The sequence below is a fragment of the Schistocerca gregaria genome, chromosome 6, assembly GCF_023897955.1.
Source record: "Schistocerca gregaria isolate iqSchGreg1 chromosome 6, iqSchGreg1.2, whole genome shotgun sequence".
Taxonomy (NCBI): domain Eukaryota; kingdom Metazoa; phylum Arthropoda; class Insecta; order Orthoptera; family Acrididae; genus Schistocerca; species Schistocerca gregaria.
In genome coordinates, this window is record NC_064925.1 from 72,373,822 (window position 1) to 72,380,394 (window position 6,573).

Genomic DNA, 6,573 nt, shown 5'->3' on the forward strand with positions numbered 1-6,573 from the left:
CGAGGTGATGTAGCGTTATATGTCAGCTTCGTGACGGAGTGCCCAAGTATGGCAAAAATCATATATCTTTTCAGAAAATAGTTTCTGTAAAATTGTTTGAGAAAGATAAGAGGTTGCGCGCGCTTCGGTTCAGTCAGCGCAGAGCGTCGCCAGTCGGCGCGTGCGAAGTATGGTGTACGCGTCGCAATATGCGCTGCACCCTTGCGACCCGCGCAGCACGTGCGTGTCGCGCTGTAGTGGCGTGTCACGTCACACGTGCAGTACGCTTCTCAATTTGCGCCTAACCTAAGAGTGGTTACTGCTTACGTCATCAAGTGCGGCTGCGAGCCGATCCTCTATAAGGGCTGAAAACACTTGAACGTCTGGTCGGCCGAAATAGCTCAGTTGGGAGAGCGTTAGACTGAAGATCTAAAGGTCCCTGGTTCGATCCCGGGTTTCGGCACGTGTTTTTTTCTGCGATTCAAAACGACTACTAACCGTACCCCTCTCGCACTCCACAAAAACCGAGTGCAACGTACGTACAACAACGAGACCTGTCACAATACAAAGCATCTAACATGCACTTCCCTATAAAAGATCGGGATGTGCCCTCTCTCTCTCTCTCTCTTTCTCGCCATTCCTCCATAAAACATTTATTAACCTGTCACAATATAATATATTCCACTGACATCCATTAAATGTGCTTGTGTTTCAAAATGTTACATCTTCCCAGCTCATGTTTTACTGCCTTGCATAATGTAATCCTGCCCGAGGCAGGGTTCGAACCTCCGACTGTAGCAGCAGCGCGATTCTGGGATGAAGCGCCTAGAACCACTCGGCCACTGAGGCCGGCAACAAATTTCATTAAGGATTAAATATACCAAGAAAGAGTGGTTAGAATACCCAGTTCCATCAACAGGTTTCTCGAACTTACACCACAAATGAGTCTTATTGCACGCTTTGGTACTCTAAGAACTTTTGCTTCGTTTGCTGAGTTACCCCAGAATATAATCCCATACGATATAGTAGAATGAAAGTAAGCAAAGTATGCAAGGTTTTTTTTTCGGTTGCTTCTATATCAACTGTGTCTGACATCGTTTGCACTGCAAATACTCGTAAAACTTGTTTAGGCGCTTTAGAAATGCTGTGTTGCGCCCTTCCCAACTGAAAATATTATGGAGCTGTAATCCCAGAAATTCAACTGTGTCACCCTCTTCGATCTGATTGTCTTCATATGTTGTACACACAGTGGAATGAAATCTCTGCCGGCCGGAGTGGCCGAGTGGCTCTAGGGGCTACAGTCGCAGGTTCGAATCCTGCCTCGGGCACAGGCATGAGGGTTGGGTTGTTTGGGGGAAGAGACCAAACAGCGAAGTGTTATCGGTCTCATTGGATTAGGGAAGGACGGAGAAGGTAGTCGGCCGTGCCCTTTCAAAGGAACCATTCCGGCATTTGCCTGGAGCGATTTAGGGAAATCACGGAAAACCTAAATCTGGATGGCCGGACGCGGGATTGAACCGTTGGCCTCCCAAATGCGAGTTCAGTGGCACAGGCATGAATGTGTGTGATGTCCTTAGGTTGGTTAGTTTTAAGTAGTTTTAAGTTCTGGGGGACTGATGACCTCAGAAGTTAAGTCCCGAATTGCTCAGAGCCTTTTTTTTTTATTCTCTGGCTTGTTCTTAACTGCATATAGTGGGTCTTTTCACAGTTACGGGACAGTGAATTACCTTCATACCATTTATCAATGTCAGTGAAAATTTGATTAACAGCAATTTCTGAATCTGTTCTTGACTTGCTATTTATTGCAATGTTTGTGATATCTGCAACAAAACAAACTTAGTGTTTGGTAATGTAATACGCAAGAGGGCTTTAATGTATGTAAGATAAAGCAACAGTCCCAAGATGGAGCTTTGAGGCCACATACAGTCACGTCATCGAACAAAGCATTTGTCATGACGTGCAGTATGACATAATGTAGCATTACAGTTCAGGATGCATTCAACCCCACTCTAAGATACTTCCTACTAGAGATGAAACCCCGCTCCCGGATACCTCCTACTGTAGATGCATTCGATTCTTTGGAACCACATAAATTTGTCTATTTGTTCTTAGACTCCTCACCATACATGTAACAGTACGTGGTTGTAAGACAGCTTACTATGCTGGGGAAGTAGGATCAATTCATAAAACAGCACAGATATATCAAGATGTTACGATTTGCACTAAATTTCCTTGAAGCAGCCAGATAAATTGAAAAGTTAGTTCCCCCTTTTCCATGCATAACTTTCCCCAGGAATACACCTTTTCTTGTGATATGATATAATCATTTGTACCCCCCAGGGCGTTCACAACTTTTTTGTGAGTTCATGCTCGGCTACCACAGGGCCCGAGTCCTTGCAGCATTTTTTTCCCTTCCGTGCTGCATGTCTATGCTCCTCCTTTCCTTTTTCCGCATCCCTGGGGAAAATGTCTGGGATATTTTTGGAAATGTGTTCTGAATTTTCAGTACCCGACATCAGACAAGTCCCCCCCACCCTTTTTTCCCTCTTTCTTCATTCTCCACGTCCTACCCTTCCTTCGCTTCGATGTTTGAGGTTCCTCTTTTTGTTCTTCCTCCCCATGCCCTCCTGAAAGCTACCCATATGTCTGATACACAACAGGTGACTGGGTGAAACATAATTCCCAGCCCCAGTTAGACAGGTTGGGTGCAGGTACCCCTTGGTGCAGGCCAAGCCTAAGGAGGGATGACTGCCTGAAGTGTTACATTCACAGTGTTGTGCCCCTCCCCACCTCCTCCCTGAGGGGAGACCCAGTTGGAGAAGCGCGCCATCAGAAACACTGGCATCATTTAAGGTTTTTTCGTAATGAGCCAATCACCAACCCAAACTTCTTCTAAATCATTTGCTAGGGTTAGTCCCTTTCATCCAGACAGGTGTTCAGGTAGTTGCAGCCCCTATGAAATCCTGATCTCGTTTGTGTAATAGCACTTTGCTTTTGGAGACCAATTGATATATTAAAATCCAACAAATGCTTGCAACTTTGCTTCTCCACGTCTATCCTGTTTTTGTTTAAGTGGCTTAAGGCTGAATCCGCGTGGTGTTATTTACACTAGGCTGTTCAATGGTCTCACGGAGGGAGAAATTCCAACTTAAGTCTCTGATCAGGGTGCCACTGCAGTCCACTGGGTAGTGAAAAATGTTGATGCAACTCAAGTGCCTACATGCACTCTTTTCCTCAAGTTTGATAGAGTAGTGCTTCCATCAAAGATCAAAGCCAGTCTGACCATACATTCCAAATCCAATGCACTGCTAACAGTGTCAATATTACAACCATGGCTCGCTCCAAGAAGGACATGGCAATGGAGACATCTGACCTGAAATTCAGCACTACAATTATCAAATCGGCCAGTATCATGGTAGCATCCCACCAGCTGTACAACAAGCTACCAGATCTTCGCCTCCGGCAGCAAAAATACCTGCTACACAACTGGCAGGTCAGAAAGGACAGGAGGCCTACTCCCATTAAGACTTTTTATGTCCCTCCAGCCAACAATCATCTGAGTCTTCATCTGTCAACCGCAAAGGCAAACAGTCTTCTCCTTCCATGACTCAAAGATCCTCTTCATCAGTGCCGCCATGTGATATCCTCACCCAGCTGACCTCCGTTTCGCTGGTGCACTCCGCCAACCATTTTTCTATTCTGGAATCTGCAGCCGACCAAGAGAGACTGCCAGTACCCTGTAGATAATGTGGAACAGGATCCTACAGCCTCTGCACCCTGTAGCAGCGAGCCTCTGAAGGCTGGCACTTGGTAGTCATCGAGGTGACAACCCTTCATTTTTTGCCTCCTCCCCTTTCGCCGTGATGACTCCAATGGAACGTTACCAGCATTGGATCCAACAAGGAGGAATTACAGCTGGTTCTGAAACATCTGTGTCCACTTGTTTTCTGCCTGCAGGAAAAAAAATCGTGTCCTCATGAGCACTTTGATCTCTCGCACCTCTTTCCTGGTCTACTTCGAGCCTCCCCCCAAGGACAGCATTCCGTCTCATGGAGGAGCCATGCTGCTCATTTGAGATGACGTTCATAGTCAGACCATTTTCCCGAACACCTAACTGCAAGCTGTTGCAGCCACATGTTGCTTCTTTGCTTCACCTTTTTTCTTTGTAACATCTACATTCCTCTGTCATTTGGTGTCACCAGGCCAGACTTCTTCTAGCTTATTGGTCAACTCTCTATCGCCTGTTTTTGCTGCTCAGTGACTTTAATGCATTTGGGGCCCTTCCAGAACCTGTCTCAGAGGTGTCTTAATCGACTCAACCTCCCTTGTCTTAACACTGAAGCATGCGCGCGCGCGCGCGCGCCCACACACACACACACACACACACACACACACACACACACACACACACACACGCACACACACATACACACACCAATTCCCATTTGGACCTATCCTTCTGCACTGCTCTTATTGCCCATTGTCTCGAGTGGTCCATTCTCTCTCACACATACTCGAGCGACCATTTCCTGTGTGGTATCCAATTGCTGGCTTCTACCCTATATATGTTTAAACCCAACTGCAAGTTTTCTGAAACCGACTGGAGGCTTTACTCCACCCTAGTGACCTTCGGCGAACAACATTTCCCCATCTGTAATGGCCATGTAGAGAACCTTACAGATGTTATCCTTACCACTGTAGAATGTTCCATACCTCGCACTTCATAATCACCGCGACATGTACCAGTCCTTAGGTGGACTGAGGAATGCCGCATTGTGCTCATCATGTTTTAACTGTCATTCTGTGATTGTTTGTTATAAACAGCTTTGTGTGTATTGTCATCGAATTCTTCAGGATAACAAAAAAGCTGGTTGGATTTCATTTACTAGTTCTTGTAACAGTTCGACTCCCTCTTTCATCATATGACCCAACTCCTCTCTGGGACCATGATCTACTACCTAATTTCTGGGCTGGAGCAGATGATGTCTTTGTGACCCACATTGCTATCTGCAACACCTTAGGCTGTATTTTGTGGAGATTTCGAGCACCACCCACTATCACACTACCTTCTTCCACTGGATACGAGTGGATGAGGCTCAGGTGACATCTTGCCAAATGCCACATTTCCTAGATGCTGGCGTGAAGCCACTGTCATACCTACACCTAATCCTAGTAAGGACAAACACTTTCCTTCTAGATAGCACCCCATTTCTGTTACCAGTTTTGTTTGCAGAGTAATGGAACGTATGATTCATGCCTGAATGATGTAATGGCTCGAGTCTCGCAGTTTACTAACCACTGCTCAGTGAGGATTTCTAGTGCACCATTCTGCAGTTGACAATCTCGTCACTTCGTCTACCCATGTCAAGAACGGTTTTCTGTGGTAATACCAGACTGGTCATGGTCTTTTAACTAGGAGAATGCCTATGAAACCTGGTGGAGGACTGGTATCCTCTTCTCTCTATATGTGGGGTTTTCAAGACCTCCTGCCCTGTTTCCCTCAGCAATTTTTAAAAGACAGAATTTAACATGTACATTTATGTTCTGCCTTGTCAGATACCTTTAGCCAGGAAAACGGGGTGCTTCAGGGCTCTCTCCTGAGTGCCGTCCTCTGTACTTTAGCCATAAACCCTATTATAGTCTGTCTGCCACCAGGCATCTCCGGGTCCCTTTTCGTTGATGATTTTTCTGTCTATTGCAGTGCTCCACCGACTTGACAGCTTGAATGGCGTCTTCAGCGATGTCTCGATCATCTTCACTCGTGGAACATCGACAATGGCTTTCGCTTTTAGACTGACAAAACCGTTTGTATGAATTTCAGGCAGCGCAATGGGTTTCTTCTGCCATCTTTACGTCTTGGTGTTGTTGCTCTCCCATTTGCTGAAACTACAAAATTCTTGTGGCTTATGCTCCATAAAAAGCTTTCTTGGTTCTCCCATGTATCTTACCTGGCCACCTGGTGCACCCGGTCTCTCAATGTCGTATGTGACCTAGGTGGTACCTACTAGGGAACAGATCAGGCCACCCTCCTCCTTTTGTAACGATCCCTTGTCTGTTCGAAACTAGACTCTGTTTCGTTTATGCATCTGCATGCCTGTCCGTCTTACACTGTATAAATACAATCCATCATCGTGAAACCAATGTGGCTACTTCTACATTTTACACTTACCCAGTTGAGAATCTCTATGCTGAAGATTCCGGACCATCACTGTCATACAAGCATGATGTTCTCCTCAGTGGATACTCCCCATGTGGGTCCATGGGTAAGAGTAGGCCCGAGGTATTCCTGCATGTCATAAGAGGCGACTAAAAGGAGTTTCACATGTTTTGGCCTTTATGTAATGGTTCCCTGTAGGATCTAACCTCCATTCTCCACAATTATACTGAAGAGCGAGCCAGTTGGGGAAAGGCACCTTACATGGTGCATTGTGTCCATCATACATTGAGATCTTTAGCCCACTTTCTCGTTGTCGCACTTCAGTCCCACTCTTTCTCCATCTCTTGGGTGAGGACACCTTCCTGGATGTGTTTTCCACTGCACTATACAGTGTCACTTTCTGTGTCGACGATGACCATGGATTTCTTTGCACCTGA

At 45.9% G+C, this 6,573-nt stretch overlaps 1 non-coding gene across 1 annotated transcript; it reads left to right on the plus strand.

The window, feature by feature from the left end:
• The first annotated feature begins 369 nt into the window (after window positions 1-369).
• On the plus strand, window positions 370-442 carry Trnaf-gaa (transfer RNA phenylalanine (anticodon GAA)). The gene has a single exon. It is a non-coding gene; the product is annotated as a tRNA-Phe (tRNA).
• The last annotated feature ends 6,131 nt before the right edge of the window (window positions 443-6,573 follow it).